The sequence below is a fragment of the Cucurbita pepo genome, chromosome 17 (genome assembly GCF_057944985.1).
Source record: "Cucurbita pepo subsp. pepo isolate OVF chromosome 17, ASM5794498v1, whole genome shotgun sequence".
Taxonomy (NCBI): domain Eukaryota; kingdom Viridiplantae; phylum Streptophyta; class Magnoliopsida; order Cucurbitales; family Cucurbitaceae; genus Cucurbita; species Cucurbita pepo.
The window spans coordinates 9,979,069-10,002,290 of NC_141814.1; the positions used below are offsets into that span (position 1 = coordinate 9,979,069).

Sequence of the window (23,222 nt, forward strand, 5' to 3'; positions counted from 1 at the left end):
TGGACAGAAATATATCTATAGTGAGGGGAGTGCAACTACTAGGCTATAGTGGAGTGTCCTAGTAGTTAACGAATGTTGATTAACAAGGTTAATGAGTTTAGCCGGTTAATCTTGGATCGTTGGAGCCCATGATCTATAGGTTCATTAGGTCCCTCTACTAGCTCATATCAGACTAAACCATAGAACAGTGTGACGAGTGAGTTCGAAGTGTTCGAATAGGGAATATGCGCTACATATATACGATATATTTAACCGCATTTTTGTTTTATTTACGAATTAAACAAAAGGAGAGAATCTGAGATATTTAAATAAGATTTAAATATCTTAATCAATTATGTGTCGGAATTGATTGGGATTGGCATTTGAATTAATATTAAATATTAATTAAATAGTTTAATTAATCATTTAATGTTACTTTAATTTGAAATTCATTATTCAAATTAATTGTAGAATTAAAATGAAGAAAGTCAAAATGTTGACTTCATTTAATGGAAAAATCCATGTTAGTGGAATTTTGAGGTGTCAAAATTTGGTTTAACCAAACTTGCATGTTTGCCAAATAAACCCCACAAGTTTGAGTGGAATTTTGAGTGTCAAAATTTGGTTAACTCAAACATGCATGCTTGCCACATAATCCCAAACATTTGAGTGGAATTTTGAGTGTCAAAATTTGGTTAACTCAAACATGCATGCTTGCCACATAATCCCAAACATTTGAGTGGAATTTTAAGTGTCAAAATTTGATGATCTCAAATTTGCATGAACATGCAAACATGACTCTTTAAATAAAGTGATCATGGTACATGGAAGGTCTTCTTCTTCTTGGTGGAAAACCTTGAGAAAAATCTCTCACAAACACTCTCTTCACATATACAAAATCTCTCCCAAGTTTAGTCACTCACCGAATTCCACAATCCCGTTCTAAGGCCGGAGGATAGTGGAGAAGACACTAGTGGTGGTTCGAAACCGGTTCGTGAGGAAAAAGGAGTTTGAACTACAAAAGGTTAGTATCTAAACTAATTAAGTTTCTATACTTATGAACATGCTAGTTATATACTATAATTAATGTTCTAAAAGTGCCTAAGATCCAAATTACTTCCGCATGTGTTATATTAACACCATCATAAACACGAGTGTCCCTGAGTGTAAAATTAGTGAGTTGAGTGTCTGAGATCTTAAACATATTTCACTACTGTTTGTACAATCATGAACCAAGACGAGGAAAATGGAAGGGAGATCAATGATCTAGTTGAAGAATTCTAGAAGAATGAGGAGGAACTGGAAGATGAGATTCATTTGTCACTTATAACAAGAAGACTTGTTTAAACTCAAGTTACGGAGAATGATGTTGATGATCAAAGAGACAACCTGTTCCACTCGCGGTGTTTCGTCAAGGGGACTGCTTGTAGTCTTGTCATTGATAGTGGAAGTTGCACCAATGTTGTGAGTACCATGTTGATCAAAAGGTTACAAATTCCAACCCAAGATCATCCTAAACCTTACAAGCTTCAATGGCTCAATGATAGTGGAACAATGAAGGTAGTTTTTCAAGCTTTAATATCTTTTACTTTGGGAAAATATAAAGATGAAGTTCTTTGTGATGTAACCAATGGAAGCTGGAGATATATTGCTGGGCCGACCATGGCAATTTGACAAGAGAGTTATGTATGATGGCTATTTGAATAGGTATTCTTTTGTAAAAGATGGTAGAAAAACCACTCTTGTACCTTTGAGTTCTGCAAATGTATTTCCTGATCAATTAAAGTTGGAGGAAAGAAAGAGTTTGAGGAAAAAGAGTTAAAAGAAAAACAAGAGTTGAGTGAAAAAATAGAGAAAAATCAAAGAGAAAAGAAGAAAATGAAAAAAGAGATGAAATTGAAGAAAAAAGGAAGAGAGAGAGTTATTTGGCTACAGTTGTAGAGGTGAGAAGGTTTTCACAAAATTTGTAATTCAACTACCAATGGCAAGTCTTCTAATCACTTTCCAATGTCAGCCACTCCATTATTTTCTTGAATTGATACTTGAATCTTCTTTGTATTGCTTCTTGTAATTGCTCGTTTGGGTACATGGAAGTGTTTAGTTGTTGGATTCATATCATCCCCCTTTCTTTAAAAGGATTTGTCCTCAAATTTAATTCTTCCCAAGTCTCTATTGGATTCTCCTCTTTTCTTCTTCTCTCGGATTTGAGATGCTGGTACCAATCACTAGCATGATTGGTAAATGTGGCAATAGCAAGTCTCATCTTCTTATTTTCACTATAGGTGTTGCAATCAAACACATGCTCTATCTTTCTTTCCCATTGCAAGTATGCCTCAGAATCTGCCGTTCCACAAAAGGGTGGGATTTTGAGTTTAACTCCCCCATCTCTATCTTCATGTACTCTTTCCATTCTTCTAGGTTGCATAATAGTTGCATGGTTATTTCTTCCTCTCCATCTTCCTTCAACTTGTCTTTCTTGTACTACTATACCTTCATCTTCTTGTAATGTTCGTTCTTGTCTTTGTTGTTGCGCCCTTCTTTCTTGTCTATCTTCCATCATCATTTCCATCATACCTTGAATTGCTTGTGAATGGTTGTATTAAGATCTGGTACTCTTTTCATGGTGAGTGCATTAGTCTTATCCGACGTCTTCAATTCTGATTCCAAATCTACGGAGGTAATTGACGACGGCGTAACTGCTCTAATGAGCGTCAAACCCGAAGAAGAGCTTCAGCTGGGCGTGATAAAGGCACCGGCTGGAGAGCCAATTCAGCTGAAGGAGGAGCGAGTGTTCGCTCAAATCGGTGAAATAAGCGAGCAGCAAGAGCACCGATGATGGGTCCTCGACACAGGGGCAACAAACAGTATGACCGGGGCTAGGTCAACATTCTTCGAGCTCGACTTGGGGATTCGCGGGACGGTGAAGTTCGGCGACGGCTCCATCGTCGAGATCGAAGGACGCGACACCATCCTATTTGTCAGCAAGGGAGGCGAGCACCGGAAGCTGACCGGTGTCTACTTCATCTCGAGGCTTAAAGCTAACCTTGTGAGCCTAGGTCAACTTGATGAGGCCGGTTGCTTTATCTCCATTGAGCGCGGGCTACTTAAAATCTACGATGATTGACGACGGCTGCTCATGCAAGTTCGGCGCACGGCAAATCGCCTTTACATTCTGGAGTTAGAGATAGACCAATCGGTCAGCCTCTCGGCCAGGACCAAAGAAGTAGCTTGGAGGTGGCACGCAAGGTGTGGGTTTCTAAGCTTTCCTGCTCTATAAAAACTACACGAGGAGATGGTGCACGATTTTCTAGCAATTAAAGGTGTGAACAAGCTGTGCGACGGGTGTCTCATCGGCAAGCAAAGGCGCTCCCCCTTTCCGTCTAAGGTATTCTACTGCACTAATGTGCCATTGGAGCTCGTGAACGATGATATCTATTGGCCCATCAAGTTGGCGACCCTAGGCAGCAAGACCCTCTTCCTCTTGTTGGTCGATGACAAAAGCCACTTCATGTGGCTAGTCCTACTGCAAGCGAAGAGTGAGGCGAATGCGGAAAGAAGATATGAGTGCTGCGCACCGATCGGGACGGAAAATTCTCCTCAGTGAGTTTCAATAAGTACTGTGATGAGCTAAAGCAAGCACATAGAAATTATATTCAACTACATCCGGGAATGTGCAGAATGGGGGCTCATCAAGATTGATCTCATCCAAACAGAGGAACAGCTTTGAGACATTTTCACCAAATCTCTAGTTTGGCTGAAATTTGAAGAATTACGCTCTAAGATTAGAGTTCAAACAATAAGGTAAATATATACCACACGGCTTAGGAGGAGATTGTTAGATAAAACCCTATTTTAGCTTAAAAGTTATTCTCATTTTTAGTTACTATTTTTAATTAAAGTCACACAATTAAAATTAGGGAAATGTGACGGTGTAATGGCTTTAATTGAGCTTACACTTCTTCCCAATTTTAGGATATAATTGTTATTTAATTATCCCTATTGAATGAGAAATAAAATCATCGAGTCTTCAAACAGAATCTCAAATATTGTATCTCTGATATGAACCAAGAGACATCAATCATACAATATGCTTCAATGAAGATGTGAAGAAAATATTGTTGAAATTATCAAAAGATATTTCAACTCATGCCACATTGAAGTAGAATGAAGTTTCATGTTTTAAATTATGGGTGGATAATTTAGAGTAATTTAGAGTTATTGTATTTCATTAATGTATTCTAAGACTTATAATTTACTTTAGGTTACAATTACATAATAGTTAATTATGGTCATTAAGTATGAATGTTACAACTCTTGGAATGCCTTTAGCAGTTTCATTTTGAGGCTATATAAAGCCATGTATGTTGTATTTTTAAGAAGACTTGGAAAATATAGTAAAAGAAGCATTTGTGCTCTTCTTTAGCCAATAACTAAGTTTCTTTGAAATTCTATGTAGTTTAGGTTGCATGTAGAATCATTCAAGCTCGACATGATCAGTCTTGCTTGTGGAGTGATTCGAATCTCAAACAATTATTCTTACGTTGAGATATTTGATCAACAAGAATCATTCAAGTTAGACATGATCGATCTTGCTTGTGGAGTGATTCGAATCTCAAACAATGTTCTTGCCTTGAGATATTCGATCAACAAGGTAATCCGAATCTTACTCCCCTTATAGTGATTTCCACATATCATTTTGTATCAGAGCTTCAGGCTCAAGATCGGATATATGTTTCTTTTGCGTTTCTTTTCAATTTGATTTTTATTTATTTTTATCTTTTTAGTTTTTAATCGATCCAAAATCAAAAAAATCCAATCTGGGCTCTACAAAAATTGAGAGGTGAGAATGAGAGCTTCATTTGTGTAAATGAGTGTAAAAAGAGTGGCCTAGAATTCATTGAGTGTATACTGTTGAGAGAGTGTTGTGAGGTCCTTTGTATTTCCATAACTTATTTTTTGCAGCAAAGTTTCACAAATAGATTCGAGGACGAATCCTCTCGAAGAAGTGGAGAATGATATGAATCAAGAGACATCAATCATACAATATGCTTCAATGAAGATGTGAATATTATTGAAAATATCAAAAGATATTTCAATTCATGCCACATTGAATAAGAATGAAGTTTCATGTTATAAATTTTGAGTGGATTACAATTTAGAGTAATTTAGAGTTATTGTATTTCATTAATGTATTTCAAGACTTTATTTACTATAGGTTACAATTACATCATGGTTAATTATGGCCATTAAGTATGAATGTTACAACTCTTGGAATGCCTTTAGTAGTTTCATTTTGAGGCTATATAAAGTCATATATGTTGTATTTGTAAGAGACTTGGAAAATATAGTAAAAGAAGCATTTATGCTCTTCTTTAGCCAATGACTAAGTTTCTTTGCAATTCTATGTAGTTTAGGTTGTATGTAGAATCATTCAAGCTGGACATGATCAATCTTGCTTGTGGAGTGATTCGAATCTCAAACAAGTTTTCTTGCGTTGAGATATTTGATCAACAAGAATCATTCAAGCTAGACATGATCGATCTTGCTTGTGGAGTGATTCGAATCTCAAACAATGTTCTTGCTTTGAGATATTCGATCAACAAGGTAATCCGAATCTTACTCCCCTCGTTGTGATTTTCCCATATCACTCTCTCTTTGTGTTTTTCTGTTATTTTCTTCTCCCAACATTTTCGTTCGGCTTTTTTCCTCCGTAAAAAACAACACCACAAAGAAGAAAGAAAATACCAAAGATTAAAGATGGAAGTTCACTTACAAGATGAATTCTTTTGTTTTTTTTTTCCTTGAAATATGAAAGCCAAATTGATACAGAACTGTTTTCTATTCTCTTTTTCATATTATTAAGGTTTCACTTAGTGGATAAATTTGTAAAATCATGTCTATTGTCGTTATCACGATTTAGATTTGAGAAATCTCACCCAACCTTCCTATAACAATAAAGAAAATTTTATTTGATAGAGAAGACGTGGGGCAAAGTAGAAGAAGACTACACAACGATGTGGTATTTGCTACACACTCTTCAATTCAAAAGAAATTCGGGATTGATAGATGTCAAATTTAATTTGAATCCTATTCCGTGTTTTGGACATGAGACATTATGACCATGTCACAAGGGATGTAAGGGAATGTCAGAGCAATTATGGACTAAATCTAGGTTCCAAAGCATAATCCAAACCATGGACATAGGTTTTACTAGGTTAAGGATGTCAGTATCGACCACATGACCTAGTTGTCTATCGATGGGAGATTTCTAGTTAAGACTAGAGCGTATGTATTGTGTGTGAAAAAGAAAGTGGACAGCCAGATAGGATCCACTCTCCTTCAAACCGCCTTGAGAACGATGAAAGACCACATAAGTACATAAGTCAAGACTTAGGCAATAGACTAATTAAAGCCTCAAAACTTAGACCCTTGTAATAGAACCATTGATATGAACCAAGAGAGATGTGAAGAAAATATTGTTGAAATTATCAAAAGATATTTCAATTCATGCCACATTGAAGAAGAATGAAGTTTCATGTTATAAATTTTGGATGAATTACAGTTTAGAGTAATTTAGAGTTATTGTATTTCATTAATGTATTTGAAGACTTTTTAGTTATTTTAGGTTACAATTACATAACGGTTAATTATGACCATTAAGTATGAATCTTGCCACCCTTGGAATGCCTTTAATATTTTCATTTTGAGAATATACAAAGCCATGTATGTTGTATTTGTAAGTAGACTTGGAAAATAATAGTAAAAGAAGCATTTGTTCTTTTCTTTAACCAATGGCTAAGTTTTTTTGCAATTCTATGTAGTTTAGGTTGCATGTAGAATCATTCAAGCTCGACATGATCAATCTTGCTTGTGGAGTGATTCGATTCTCAAACAAGTGTTCTTGCGTTGAGATATTTGATCAACAAGAATCATTCAAGCTAGACATGATCGATCTTGCATGTGGAGTGATTCTAATCTCAAACAAGTGTTCTTGCCTTGAGATATTCGATCAACAAGGTAATCTGAATCTTATTCCCCTTGTATTGATTCCTTATCTTATCAACCATATTCCTATTTTAAATAATGATTAGAACTTGATCAACTATTGGAGTGGTCTGGAGCACATGACCATAGAAACAAACTTAGGTTCAAGAGTTTCCTTGGATTTTATACACTTTTGTCCTGATCTTGTCTTTTATGCTTCGTTCCTTCTTTTGTATTTAAACTCAAACTCTATTGTGTATAGTGTAAATATATATTATATGTACTCTTGTATGTTTTCAAATTCTAGAGTCGTTCTTGTTTTTCAAAACGAAAAATATTACCATATTTTCATAACTCTTTTGTCGTTAGTCTACATCCCAATCCATGCTTAAAACATCTAAAATTGATCATGGCAACATCGATGTGGGGATGGTCAGTGGGTTCACCAACTCACCTTTGACAATCTACATAGTAGTGTCAGTTTATGGGGTTACCCCTACAAGTTCTATGACGACGTGGGGACTGGGGACTAGTAATTGAGAAATCGCACATATTTAGTAAACATGTTTGCGTGATAAGGGTCTACAAGCGTATTTAGAAATTATTAGGAGTTGGTATATTAAAGATCACGCGTTGAGCACAACTTATGCTCCATAGATAGAACTCATGTGGAGACGATCAAGCGATCTCCAACTATTTATTGGTCGTGAACTTTCCCATAGAAGTAAGGGTCGACATAGGTATAGTAGCTTAACAGGCACGAGGGCCACCCTTCCTAAATTATGATGATATTATATGGCTTATTAGGGAGTCACCCTCTAATCCCTTTTAGTAGACCAATATTAGGTGATAAATCATGTAATATCCTAGTAGCTCAATAGCGGGAACAACTAGAGGTCACATTTAACAGATGCATGATACTTGGGTATGTGATATGAGCAATAATTTAACTTATAGATAATTAATTGACTCTAAGATCTCGTAGAGAACAAATGGATATAGACATGCTCTTGGGGTCATTTTTGTAATTGGCCATTTTTTAATATTTTAATATTAGTTTCTAAAAAAAACAATCTAGAATTTTCCCCAAACTTTTATACCCCTTAATAATCCATTTTTCTTCATAAACACATTGAAATTCTTCTTCTATTAGAATTTAAAAATTCGTGAATTTTGATAAAACTTGGAAAAAATTCAACTTTCTAAATTTTTTTTCCAATTTTTGTTGTTCTTTGCTTCCAAAAACCTTCTACAATCTATTAGGGACTATACATTACCTCTTATTAGAGGACTTGGGTGTTACACACTCATGAAAATTCCTTAAAACCAATTTCTTTAGCTTGAGGGAAGAATAAGGAAGAAGTTCCATGAAGAAATCGGGTCCTAATTGATAAATTTAATAAAGATAAGTTTACAAAAGGAAGGAAATTCAGTAATTTGTTATGTGAAGAATGACTGTTTATAGCGAATACAATGTTTAACAGAAGATAAAAATAAAATCCTAACATAAAGTAGAATATCATGTCAAAACAAAGAATCTGGCATAATATCATATCTATGATTTGATATCGGCATAAGATCACATCAGTGAATTGATATTTGGGAATTAAAATATAAAAATAGCAACTAAATATTTTTTAACATTCTCTCCCTTAAACTGATGACACAGTCTTTAGATCAAACTTTAGGATCTTGACAGACACCAAGCAACATGCATAGCTTCTCAAACACAACTCGAGTCAAACGTTTTGATATGAATTCAATTGCTGACCCTTTGCATGTACCCGAAGAACCGATTACAAGAAGCAAGGTTAAGAAGATTCAAGAGGCCTATACATTGCATCTTCGAAACCTAGCTGGTGTACAAGTTGAAACAAAGACTGATATGAACCAAGAGACATCAATCATACAATATGCTTCAAAGAAGATGTGAAGAAAATATTGTTGAAATCATCAAAAGATATTTCAATTCATGCCACATTGAAGAAGAATGAAGTTTCATGTGATAAATTTTGGGTGGATTACAATTTAGAGTTATTGTATTTCATTAATGTAGTTTAAGAGTTTTTATTTACTTTAGGTTACAATTACATAATGGCTAATTATGGCCATTAAGTATGAATGTTACAACTCTTGGAATGCCTTTAATAGTTTCATTTTGAGGCTATATAAAGCCATGTATGTTGTATTTGTAAGCAGACTTGGAAAATATAGAAAGAAGCATTTGTGCTTTTCTTTAGCCAATGGCTAAGTTTCTTTGCAATTCTATGTAGTTTAGGTTGCATGTAGAATCATTCAAGCTCGACATGATCAATCTTGCTTGTGGAGTGATTCGAATCTCAATCAAGTGTTCTTGTCTTGAGATATTTGATCAACAAGAATCATTGAAGCTAGACATGATCGTTCTTGCTTCTGGAGTGATTCGAATCTCAAACAAAGTGTTCTTGGCTTGAGATATTCGATCAACAAGGTAATCCGAATCTTACTCCCCTTGTAGTGATTCCTTATCTTATCATTTGGTATCGAGCTTCAGGCTCAAGATCGGATATATGTTTCCTTTGCGTTTCTTTTCAATTTGTTTTTTATCTTTTTAGTTTTTAATCGATCCAAAATAAAAATAAAAAAAATCCAATCTCGGCTCTACTAAAAAATTTGAGAGGTGAGAATGAGAGCTTCATTTGTGTAAATGAGTGCAAATAGAGTGGCCTAAAATTCCTTGAGCATATACTCTTGAGAGAGTGTTGTGAGGTCCGTCGTATTTCCATAACTTATTTTTTGCAGCAAAGTTACACAAATAGATTCGAGGACGAATCCTCTTGAAGAAGTGGAGAATGATATGAACCAAGAGACATCAATCATACAATATACTTCAATGAAGATGTGAAGAAAAGGTTGTCAAAATTATCAAAAAGATGTTTCAATTCATGCTACATTGAAGAAGAATGAAGTTTGATTGTTGTAAATTTTGGGTGGGTTACAATTTAGAGTAATTTAGAGTTCTTGTATTTTAAGACTTTTTATTTAATTTCGGTTACATTTACATAATGGCTAATTATGGCCATAAAGTAGGAATGTTACAACTCTTGGAATACCTTTAGTAGTTTCATTTTTTAGGCTATATAAAGTCATGTATGTTGTATTTGTAAGCAGACTTGGAAAATATAGAAAGAAGCATTTGTGCTTTTCTTTAGCCAATGGCTAAGTTTATTTGCAATTCTATGTAGTTTAGGTTGCATGTAGAATCATTCAAGCTCGACATGATCAATCTTGCTTGTGGAGTGATTCAAATCTCAATCAAGTGTTCTTGCATTGAGATATTTGATCAACAAGAATCATTCAAGCTAGACATGATCGATCTTGCTTGTGGAGTAATTCGAATCTCAAACAAGTGTTCTTGCCTTGAGATATTCGATCAACAAGGTAATCCGAATCTTACTCCCCTTGTAGTGATTTCTTATCTTATCAAAGACTTTTGAGCCCAAAAATCTTTATAGCATTAACATATCAAATCAAGAAGATAATGGAATAGCTGACATTGGACAGTAATTAAAAGACTTGCCTTTGGTAGTTGAACTACCAATTAAGACAATTTATAAATACCTTATTTTTTTCCATTTGTATTTAATAGCATTTATTAATTTGGAGTTGGTGGTTGAACTTTATTATGTTAGGGTTAACTTTTGGGTCTATTTAAAGGCATGTAATATTCATGTTTGGGAATGTATTGTTGAATACAAACAAAACCTTTGTGTTTTTTTGATACCTTTTTGGTGTTATTCTTTTTCAAATCTTTCTTTAGGTTTGATGTTTAAACCGATTCATTGAATTAGTTTTGATCAAGCTAATGCTAGAGTAAATTGTCTTGGTATCTAAGAGTGACCATCATAGATTTTAAGTTCGATCTAAGTGTCATTCATCTTCTAACCAGCTCTTGGTTGGAATCAATCCGTTAAGTTAGCTTTCTCTGTGAACGTTTTGCAAGGATTCTAGAAAGACCTCTAGCTTTGCAAATTCCACCATTGTAGGTGCTTATTATTTGGTATCAGAGCATTTGATCGACGTTCTTTGGCCGCTCTAGTGGTGAAATATCTTTATTGTTATTTTTTTTCTATCAATTTTTTTTTCTCTCTCAGATTATCGAAAAAAAAAAAGGAAGAAAGAAGACTCGGTAGAAAAAAAATCATTTCTGAGAAAAATATATATATATATTCAGTTCTTATCATTTATTTTCAAGCTCTTGATCATTGAGATACTAGTCTTAGCTTATTACAATTGATCGTGAATTTGTTATAATCAAGCTTAAAGCAAGATTGAACCAAAATAATAATAATAATAATAAAAGCGAGCCTTTACATTCTTGACCTAGTACCAAAAGCCTACCTTTGAGTGTTAAACACGAGTGTCCCTGAGTGAAATTTTTGTGAGAAGTGTGGAGAGGTCCCTTGAGATACAAAATGTCACATAATGGAGAAGGAGTACCACCAGTACCAGATCTTAATACAACCATTCTCAAGCAATTCAAGGTATGATGGAAATGATGATGGAAGATAGACAAAAAAGAAGGGCGCAACAACAAAGACAAGAACGAACATTACAAGAAGATGAAGGTATAGTAGTACAAAAAAGACAAGTTGAAGGAAGATGGAGAGGAAGAAATAACCATGCAACTATTATGCAACCTAGAAGGATGGAAAGAGTACATGAAGATAGAGATGGGGGAGTTAAACTCAAAATCCCACCATTTTGTGGAACGCCAGATTCTGAGGCATACTTGCAATGGGAAAGAAAGATAGAACATGTGTTTGATTGCAACACCTATAGTGAAAATAAGAAGATGAGACTTGCTATTGCCGAATTTACCAATCATGCTGGTGATTGGTACCAAGATCTCAAATCCGAGAGAAGACGAAAATAGGAGGATCCAATAGAGACTTGGGAAGAACTTAAAGAAGCCATGAGAAAAAGGTATGTTCCAAAACATTATGAAAGAAATTTGAAAACTAAATTGCAAGGTTTGAAGCAAGAAACAAAAAGTGTGGCAGAATATTATCAAGAGATGGAGACTATGATGGAAAGAGCAAATGTTAGAGAAGAAGAAGAAGATACCATGTCTAGATTCCTTGGAGGTTTGAATCGAGAAATTGTTCATCTTGTTGACAGAAATCCACCACCATATCTGGAAGACATGTATCATTATGCTCTCAAAATTGAAGACCAATTGAAGGAAGAAAAAGAGCATTAAAAAAGGTACACATCATGAACTAACACCTTTTCAAATTCTAAAACTTGGAACAAGGATAATTTTGTGAATAAAAATGAATTGTTGTCACCAAAAGAAAAGTTTGTGGCTGCTAAAAGGGTGGAGGCTGAGAGTTCCAAATGTAAAAAGAATGAAGCTTCAAAGACGATACAGGAGAAGTCTAGTTCTATTCAATGTTGGAAGTGCAAAGGATTTGGACACATGAGCAAAGAGTGTGTTAATAAAAAAGTTATGGTGATAAGGAATGGGATACTTGATTCAGATGATGAATGTGAGGATCATGATTCACAACTTGTGGAAGAAATCGCAGCATATGATGATAAATATGTTGAAGAAGGTAATTTCATATCTTTGATCACAAGAAGGGTACTCAATGTTCAAATCAAAGAAGCGAAATTTGAAGATCAAAGGGAAAACTTGTTCCACACAAGATGTTTGATCAAAGGAAACCCATGCAGTTTGATGATTGATAGTGGAAGTTGCACAAATGTGGTATGCAACTTCCTTGTAAAAAGACTTCAACTTTCTGTTCATCCACATCCAAAACCGTACAAACTTCAATGGTTGGCAAACAATGAAGAAATTAAGGTGAACTCCCAAACTCTTATTTCTTTTACTCTTGGAAGATATAAAGATTGAAGTCCTTTGTGATGTCGTACCAATGCATGTGGGGGACATCTTGTTCGACCGACCTTGGTAATATGATAGAAAGGTAACATTTGATGGTTTGACGAACAAGTGTACTTTTACTTTTTGTGGGAAGAAATTTCCTTTACTTTCGTTGTCTCCATATGAAGTACATTGTGACCAATTGAAATTAGAGAAGAAAAGAAAAGAATGTGAAGAACCACAGTGGAGAGAAGAAACTCAGGTAAAAGAGAGAGATAAGAGTGAAAAAAAAGAGAAAAGTGAGGGGCAAAGGATGAGTGGAAACAAAGAAAGAAAAAAAAGTGATTTTGAGGAAAAGAGAGAAAATGTGAGTTTGGTTATAAGAAAGGGAGAAATGAGGAATATGTTAGCCCAAGAACCAAAATTTGTACTTATGTGCAAAGGAATGTGTTTAGCAATAGAACAAAAAACTGATGATGCTTTACCAAGTGCTTTTAAGTCTCTTTTTCAGGAATTCAGCGACATATTTCCACATGAAGATGCATGTACGGGGTTACCCCCTCTAAGAGGGATTGAGCACCAAATTGACTTCGTACATGGGGCAACTTTTCCAAATATGGCTGCCTATAGGACTAATCCCACCGAGACTAAGGAGATTCAGAGACAAGTAGAAGAACTCATGGATAAAAGATATGTTAAAGAAAGCATGAGTCCTTGTTCGATTCCTGTGATTTTGGTACCCAAGAAAGATGGCACGTGGAGGATGTGTGTTGATTGTTGAGCCATCAACAAGATAACGGTAAAGTATCGACACCCTGTTAAATAAAAGCCATGCCTTATTTAGTTAGGTTTGTAAAACATCTGAATTCACGCGAATGGAGGAGCGTGATTCTAGGGGCCATTGTTTTGGCAATTTGGGTGAAGTCTTCGTCCACTTCTTCTATTTTTGTATAATTGGTTTTTCTATTTTTGTAATTAGATTTGTTATTTAAACCGTTAAACTGAAGTAAAATAAGATATCGAGTCTTCAGCAATCGACGCGAATCTCTCACTCTCTCTCCTTTTACTTCCGCTAATTTTTCCTTCGAAGAAACCTTCGGCCAATTTTTCGTCGACACTGTCTTCCGAGTTGCCAGAGTCAACAAGTGGTATCAGAGCCAGGTTGAAGCGATCGGTAGTATACCATCACAGAAGAGCCAACCTATCAACAATCAAGTTGAATAGCTGAAGTGGTTAGAGTGTCGACTTAACAACACATAGGTCTCAGGTTCGAGTAGAAGAAAATGTAAAGTGTGTAAATAAGCACATCTTGGGGTCTCCCCATCCCAAGCAGGCTCCCTCACTCCTCCACGCCACCGTCAAGTGCTGGCATCTCCATCACCACCACGAAGAGGCCGACGCTGTGATGACGGGCATCGAGTTGTTGTTGAGCGAGATTGATCAAGGGAGACAACGACGACGTCGTTCAGTACCCGATGTTGACAAGGTCAAACTACAACGAGTGGGCCTTGTTGATGATGCGCGTCAACGTACAGGCGCTGCGGGAATGCTGCGAAAGAAAGCTCTCGGAGATCTGTTTTAAGGACGGCAAATCCGTCGATGATTTTTCAATGCCGGATCACGGGGCTCGCCAACAGCACCACCACCTGGCATCAGCGAGACAGAAATCGTGAAGAAGATGTTGCAGGTCCGTCCCCGATCACCTCGAGCAAGTCACGATTTCAATTGAGACATTGCTTCCGGAAGACTACGTAACGTCGAGAGGACCGTCTACTCCTCACGGAGGAGGAATGACTTGCACGCCTAAAGCTCCCTCCGCGACAACACCGGCGAGAGCAACGGGTCCTCCTCCAGCTGCAAAGGTGGCAAGAAGCCATGGATGTCCCACGGGCGCACGCGCAGGATAGATGGGAATCAAAAGAAGGAGTCGACCAATGGCAGGCCGATCCCAATGGTCGAACTGTGGGAAGAGAGAACACCTGAGTAGAAATTGCTGGAGCAAGCTCAGGAATTAAGAGAAGCCCGAAAAGGCCCATGTGGCTCCAATCCGAGGAGGACGAGCCAGCTCTCTTCATGGTAACTACATCCGACGACGATGTTGAACCCGAGAAAGAGCTCCAGCTGGGCGTAGCAAAGGTGGCACCAGCTGGGGAGCCAATTCAACTGGAGGAAGGGACGAGCAACACGAGCACCGGCGATGGATCCTTGACACAGGGGCAATAAACCATATGACTGGGGCTAGATCTGCGTTCTCCGAGCTCGACTCGAGGATCCGTGGAACGGTGAAATTCGGCGACGGCTCCGTCGTCGAGATTGAAGGGCGCGGCACCATCTTATTCGTCAGTAAGGGAGGCGAGCATCGCAAGCTGACCGACGTCTACTTCATCCCGAGGCTCAAGGTTAACCTTGTGAGCCTGGGTCAACTCGATGAGACAGGTTGCTTCATTTCCATCGAGCGCGGACTACTCAAAATCTGCGATAATAAACGACGGCTGCTCACGCAGGCAAGGCGCATGACAAACCGTCTTTATATCCTGGAGTTAGAGATAGACCAACCCGTCAGCCTCTCGGCCAAGACCGAAGAGGTATCTTGGAGGTGGCACGCAAGGTACGGGCACTTAAACTTTCCTGCCCTAAAAAAGCTATAGAAGAAGGAGTTGGTGCACGGCTTGCCAGAAATCAAAGGCGTGAACAAGCTGTGCGACGGGTGCCTCATCGGCAAACAGAGGTGCACACCCTTTCCGTCTCGAACATCCTACCGAGCCGATGAGCCGTTGGAGCTTGTACACGGCGATATCTGCGGGCCCATCAAGCCGGCGACCCCAGGCGGTAAGAGTCTCTTCCTCCTGTTAGTCGATGACAAAAGCCGCTTCATGTGGCTGACCCTGCTGCAATCGAAAAGTGAGGCGGCAGAGGCGGTTAAGCGCGAGCGGAGGCCGAATGTGAGAAGAAGATGCGAGTGCTACGCACAGACCGAGGCGGAGAATTCACCTCGGCAAGTTTTAGTAAGTACTGCGACGAGATCGGCATACAACGGCACCTAACAGCGCCCTACTCCCCCCAACAGAACGGAGTGGTAGAGCGCCAAAATCAGATCATTGTCGAGACAGCAAGGTCATTGTCGAGACAGCAAGGTCATTGTTGGTGACGGCCGGGATGCCTGGGAGATTCTGGGGAGAGGCAGTAATGACGGCTGTCTATCTCCTCAATCGGTCACCAACCCGAAGCCTCGATGGGAAGATGCCATATGAGGCCTGGTACAACAAAAAACCAACAGTACATCATTTCCGCGTGTTCGGCTGCGTCGCATACATGAAGGTAACACGTCCCCATCTCGCCAAGCTCGATCCCAGGGGGCTGAAGGTCGTCTTCATCGGCTACGAACCCGTGAACAAGGCGTACAGACTCTATGATCCGGTAGGGGGCGAGCTCACGTGTCTCGCGACGTCGTCTTCGACGAAAGCACCTTCTGGCAGTGGAATGAGGTGATTGAGGTAGACTGTAATCTAAATCAATTCACGGTGGAGTACCTCGTCACCGAGCCTGAAGAAGAAGGAGCCCAGTATCAGGAGACGTCACCGCCGCCAGCAGGTGCACCACCTGAACCAGTGGAATTCGCAACACCACGGACTGCGGATTCGATGCTGGATGCCGATCACGATACTGATCTGGAGGCTAGGTACCGAAGGATGGATGACCTAGTGGGAGGAGGTGAACCACCTGGACTAGCAGCGCGCGAGCTCGAAGAAGTGGCCGAACTACATGCCATCAGTGCAGATGAACCAAACACCTTCGCCGAAGCAGAAAAGAACCCGTGCTGGCGGAAGGCAATGCAGGAGGAGATGACATCCATCACCGAGAACCAAACGTGGAGTCTGAAGGATATGCCACCGAGAAATCGAGCCATAGGGCTCAAATGGGTCTTCAAACTGAAGTGCAACGAAAAAGGAGAAGTTGTGAAGCACAAGGCTCATCTGGTGGCGAAGGGCTACGTCCAGAAGCAAGGAGTGGACTTCAAAGAGGTATTTGCGCCAGTAGCAAGGTTAGAATCCGTTCGTTTCTTGCTGGCAATTGCGGCACATTACTCTTGGAAGGTTCACCATATGGACGTAAAGTCTGCTTTCCTTAACGAAGAGTTGAAGGAGACCGTATATGTTCGACAACCACCTGGCTTCCTGGACAACGACAACTCTAATAAGGTACTGCGCCTGCACAAAGCACTCTATGGGCTTCGACAAGCCCCACGAGCCTGGAACGCGAAGCTCGACAGTACCCTACTGTCATTGAAATTCAAACGTTGTGCCTCTGAGCATGGCATGTACACGTACGGCCACGGCAAAAAGCAACTGATCGTGGGAGTGTACGTCGACGACCTCATAATCACTGGAGGCGACATGGGAGTCCTTGGAAGGTTCAAGAAGGAGATGTCGAAAAACTTTGAGATGAGCGATCTCGGCGTGCTCAGCTACTACCTCGGCATCGAAGTGCAACAGAACTCTTCCGGCATCTCCATCTGCCAAAGTGCATACGCGAGGAAGCTGCTGGACACAACTGGGCTTGTGGACAGTAATCCTACCAGGACGCCAATGGAGGCCCGACTCCAACTAAGGAAGGCCGGCACTACGACGACAGTCGACTCCACCAATTACCGCAGCATTGTCGGGAGTCTGCGCTATCTGGTAAACTCTCATCCTGATCTTGCTTATTCTGTTGGCTATGTGAGCAGGTTTATGGAAGCACCTAGGGAGGAGCATCTAGTGGCTGTCAAGCGCATCCTGCGCTATGTAGCCAGAACCAGAGGCTGGGGTGTAAGATATTACGCAGGGAGCGGAAAGGAGAAACTCAAGCTGGTCGGCTACAGTGATAGTGACATGGCCGGTGACGTTGATGATCTTAAGAGCACCAGCGGAATGATCTACTTTCTCTCAGGCGGCGCGATCTGCTGGCAATCAACAAAACAGAAGGTGGTTGCTTTGTCTTCCTGCGAAGCAGAATACATCGCCGCTTCGATGGTAGCAACACAAGGGATCTGGCTTGCACGACTAATGGAAGAACTCATCGGGAGAGAAAGTGATCCACCAATGCTATACGTAGACAACAAAGCTACGATCTCCCTGATAAAAATCCAGTTTTGCACGACGGAGCAAGCACATAGAATTAGATTCCACCACATTCGAGAATGTGCAGATCGAGGGCTCATCAAGATTGATTTCATCCGAACAGAGGAACAACTTGGAGACATTTTCACCAAGTCCCTGCGCGGGTGAAATTCGAAGAACTCTGCTCAAAGATCGGAGTTCAAATAATAAGGTACAGCTTTTAGGAGGAGATTGTTAAATAAAAGCCATGCCTTATTTAGTTAGGTTTGTAAAACATCTGAATTCACGCGAATGGAGGAGCGTGATTCTAGGGGCCATTGTTTTGGCAATTTGGGCGAAGTCTTCGTCCACTTCTTCTATTTTTGTATAATTGGTTTTTCTATTTTTGTAATTAGATTTGTTATTTAAACCGTTCAACTGAAGTAAAATAAGATATCGAGTCTTCAGCAATCGACGCGAATCTCTCACTCTCTCTCCTTTTACTTCTGCTAATTTTTCCTTCGAAGAAACCTTCGGCCAATTTTTCGTCGACATTGTCTTCCGAATTGCCAGAGTCAACACACCCTATTCCTAGATTGGATGACATATTGGATGAATTATATGGTGCTGATCTGGTTTCAAAAATAGATCTTAAAAGTGGTTATCATCAAATTCGAATGAATGTGGGAGATGAGTGGAAAATGGCTTTCAAAACAAAGTTTTGGCTTTATGAGTGACTCGTTATGCCGTTTGGCCTTACAAATGCACCAAGTACTTTTATGAGGCTAATGAATCATGTTTTGAGAGACTATATTGGAAAATTTGTTGTTGTATACTTTGATGATATCCTTGTTTACTCAAAAAGTTTGAATGATCATATTTTGCACGTCAAGAAAATTTTGTTTAAACTTAGAGAAGAGAAGCTTTATGCCAACTTCAAAAAGTGCAGTTTTTGTCTAGACCAAGTCAACTTCCTAGGGTTCTTAGTTGGAAAGAATGGAGTACAAGTTGATGAAGAAAAGGTAAAAGCTATTAGAGAATGGCCAACACCCACAAATGCAACCGAGGTAAGATCTTTTCATGGTTTGGCTAGTTTCTATAGGAGATTCATTAAGGATTTCAGTACCATAGCATCACCATTGAATGAACTTGTTAAAAAGCATGTGAAATTTGAATGGAAGGAAAAACAAGAGAATGCATTCAATGAACTGAAAGATAAATTAACCAATGCACCTTGTCTTGCTTTACCTAACTTTGATAAATCTTTTGAAATTGAATGTGATGCAAGTGGGATAGGCATAGGAGCTGTTTTAATGCACGAAAAAAGGCCAATCATGTTCTTTAGTGAAAAGCTTAATAGAGCACAACTCAACTATCCGACTTATGACAAAGAGTTATATGCACTTGTGAGGGCTTTGCAAGTTTGGCAACATTATTTGTGGCCAAAAGAGTTTGTTATTCATACGGATCATGAAAGTTTGAAGCACCTTAAAAGCCAAACAAAGCTAAATAGGAGACATGCTAAATGGGTGGAATTCATAGAGACATTTCCTTATGTAATCCATTACAAAAAGGGGAAGGATAATGTGGTCGCAGATGCATTATCAAGAAGGTATGCTTTATTTTCTTCCCTTACTGCAAAAATTCTTGGTTTTAAACACATGATTGAATTGTACAAAGTTGAAAAATCTGAATTTTATGATGTGTATATGCAATGTTTAGAAGGGAAACATGTGCAAGATCATATTGTGTTCGATGATATGCTTTTTAGGAAGGGTAAACTTTGTATTCCTAAATGTTCTATTCGAGAGTTACTTGTGAAGGAGGCTCATGGGGGAGGACTTATGGGATATTTTGGAGAATTTAAAACATATAGCACGTTGTGTGAACATTTTTATTGGTTGAAAATGAGGAAAGATGTAAACAAAGTATGCAAGCAATGTTTTAAATGTAAGGAGGCTAAGTCTAAGACAGAACCACATGGTCTTTACACACCTTTAGATGTTCCTAGTGAACCATGGGTTGACATTAACATAGATTTTATTCTAAGATTACCAAAGACTAGAAGACACCATGATAGCATTTTTGTGGTAGTTGATAGGTTTAGTAAGATGACACATTTCATTCCATGTAACAAAACAGATGATGCTACCAACATAGCTAATCTATTCTTTAAGGAAGTGGTTAGATTGCATGGTATTCCCAAAACCATTGTTAGTGACAGGGATGTAAAATTTTTAAGCCATTTTTGGAAGGTTTTGTGGGGAAAGTTGGGAACTAAGCTTCTATTTTCTACAACATGTCACCCCCAAACCGATGGAAAAACTGAGGTTGTTAATAGAACATTAGGAGCCTTACTTAGGTCACTAATTTCTAAAAATCTTAAGCCTTGGGAAGAGACTACCTTTTGTTTGTGGAATTTGCATACAATAGAGCAATACATAGCACCACTCAGTGTTCACCTTTTGAGGTTGTGTATGGATTTAATCCTTTAACTCCTCTAGATTTATTGCCTTTGCCACCTAATATGTTTGCTAATGATGCAGCTTCTTCAAGAGCCGAATACATAAAAAAAATTCACAAAGACATAAAAGAAAGAATTGAAAACAAAAATAAAAAACTAGTCACGCGCAAGAACAAAGGAAGAAAAAAAAATTGATTTTTAAACAAGGTGACTAGGTTTGGGTTCATCTACGAAAGGAAAGGTTTCCAAGTCAGAGAAAGTCTAAACTTCAACCAAGAAGAGATGGTCCTTTTCAAGTACTAGAGCGGATCAATGACAATGAATACAAGCTAGATCTCAGAGGTGAGTACAATGTAAGTTCAACTTTTAATGTGGCTGATTTGACTCCATTTGATGTAGGGAATGAAGACCTTGATTGGAGGACAAATCCTTTTAAAGAAAGGGAGGATGATATGAATTCAACTGCTGACCCTTTGCATGTACCTGAAGGACCGATTACAAGAAGCAAGGTTAAGAAGATTCAAGAGGCCTATACATTGCATCTTCGAAAGCTAGCTAGTGTACAAGTTGAAACAAAGACTTTTGAGCCCAAAAATCTTTATAGCATTAGCATATCAAATCAAGAAGACAATGGAGTAGCTGACATTGGAAAGTAATTAAAAGACTTGCCTTTGGTAGTTGAACTACCAATTAAGATAATTTATGAATACCTTATTTTTTTCAATTTGTATTTAATAGCATTTATTAATTGTAGTTGGTGGTTGAACTTTATTATGTTAGGGTTAACTTTTGGATCTATTTAAATGCATGTAATATTCATGTTTGGGAATGAATTGTTGAATACAAACAAAACCTTTGTGTTTTCTTGATACCTTTTTGGTGTTATTCTTTTTCAAACCTTGCTTTAGGTTTGATGTTTAAACCGATTCATTGAATTAGTTTTGATCAAGCTAATTCTAGAGTGAATTTTCTTGGTATCTAAGAGTGACCATCATAGATTCCAAGTTCGATCTAAGAGTCATTCATCTTCTAACCAGCTCTTGGTTGTAATCAATTCGTTAAGTTAGCTTTTTCTTTGAACGTTTTGCAAGGATTTTAGAAAGACCTCTAGCTTTGCAATTCCACCATTGTAGGCGCTTATCACGTTTTATTAGGATATCAGCCACTTGCTCTTTAGTATGAAAATGTTGAACATCACAGTTCCATCTTTACTTAAGTAACTGAGGAAGTGGAAACGATCATCAATGTGTTTGTTTCGACCATGCAAGACTGGATTTCTGGTCAGCTTAATAGTGGAACTATTATCATAATATACCACTGTAGCTCCAACTGGGACATGATCGAGTCTTTCCAGCATCCTTCTTAACCATATGGCTTGACAAGCACAAGCTGCAGCAACAATGAATTCAACTTCAACAGTGGAGAGTGTGACTACAGGTTGCCTCTTTGAGGACCATGAAACAACTCCTGAACTTAGCAAAAATGAATAACCTGACATGCTCTCGTCTCGAGGATTCTCCTTTGACACACTCTCGTCCGACATATGATACAACTTAAACGTGAAATTCACTGCTAGTGAATCGTCTCCGTCGCACCCGAGTGACTCACGCATTAGCTCTGCCGGTTCCTATTTCACCATGTTGAATTTGAACCTAACGCTGAGTTCTTTCGCAAGTTGACTCAATGACTCGCCGACCTATTTCAACCTCTCGTCTCTGCCGTTCTCCACTACAATCGCCGTTAATTTCATGACGACCTTCCTTTTCTAACAACCTGAGAGAAGGTGGATTAGATTCATATTCTGACCTCCCTTCCCGATATCGAAATCCACAACATGCAATTGACGATCCTCTTCCTCTATTCCCTCAAGAATTACGAGATTTTGGTGCAATGAAAGCATGCTTAAAGCAAGGAGAAACATCTTAAAGCAACCGAGTCACTGCTGAGGGTTCTTGCCGAAAGTCTCTGCCACAAGATGCAGAAATTCCACTGGATTTACCCGCAATTTTAGAGCAAAAATCATATACTCTGCCAATCTCTGCACATAACTACCTCTCGCATTCGAAATCTTAACCACCTGTGCAAGAATCTCATCCATAACCTCCAAATTTCCCTCAGAAATCGTTGCCGCAGCCTCGATTACAGACTGTTTCAAAGAATCAGAAGATGTAGAAGCCATAGAGGACGACGTAGATGAAGAACAAGAAGACAAAGTAGTGGTAGTCGGCGAAGTCAAAATTGGCTTCTAATTCGGCGGCGTCGTCAGACTAATTAGATTATACATCCTCTCACACCATAGTCAAACTCGTAATCACAGACGCAACATCATTTCTTTCATCGTCGTCTTATCTTAAAGAAGTTGTTTCTCCAACTCCTGAAGGCGATGATTCATCATCATCTTCTTCTCCAACTCCAACAAATTCGGAGGTCCACCACCTGTGAAACCTAACTGCATCTCTGCTAATCCTCTACCTGATGTACTTTTCCTATCCTCCAAATCTCCCTGGATCACATCAGCAGAAGGATATGCCACATAAACCTCCTCTTTCAAGCAATTTTTTCTTTCTGCCACTCCGTTTTGCTATGGTGTGTAAGCTGCAGTGAGTCGTCGATGTATTCCATGATTTGAGCAGAACTCAATAAACTCAGTAGATGTGAACTCTCCACCTCTAATAGTTCTCAAACCTAAAATATTTGTCCCATTTTCTTTCTCCACCTTTGTTTTGAAAAGTTAGAACATTATGAGATCTTCTATTTCAAACATACAATCTATTGAGTCCTTCTTTTGTTCTACCATCTCTTCAACATATGCCAGGAGAAACAACGGTTCAGAAGTTTCAGCAAAACG

General features: G+C 38.7%; 2 pseudogenes; one reads left to right on the top strand and one right to left on the bottom strand.

Moving 5' to 3' along the window:
• Window positions 1-2,845: 2,845 nt before the first annotated feature.
• Window positions 2,846-21,030, top strand: LOC147787625 (uncharacterized; annotated as a pseudogene).
• A 494-nt stretch (window positions 21,031-21,524) lies between these two features.
• On the bottom strand, window positions 21,525-22,829 carry LOC147787626 (scarecrow-like transcription factor PAT1; annotated as a pseudogene).
• Between the last annotated feature and the right edge of the window lie 393 nt (window positions 22,830-23,222).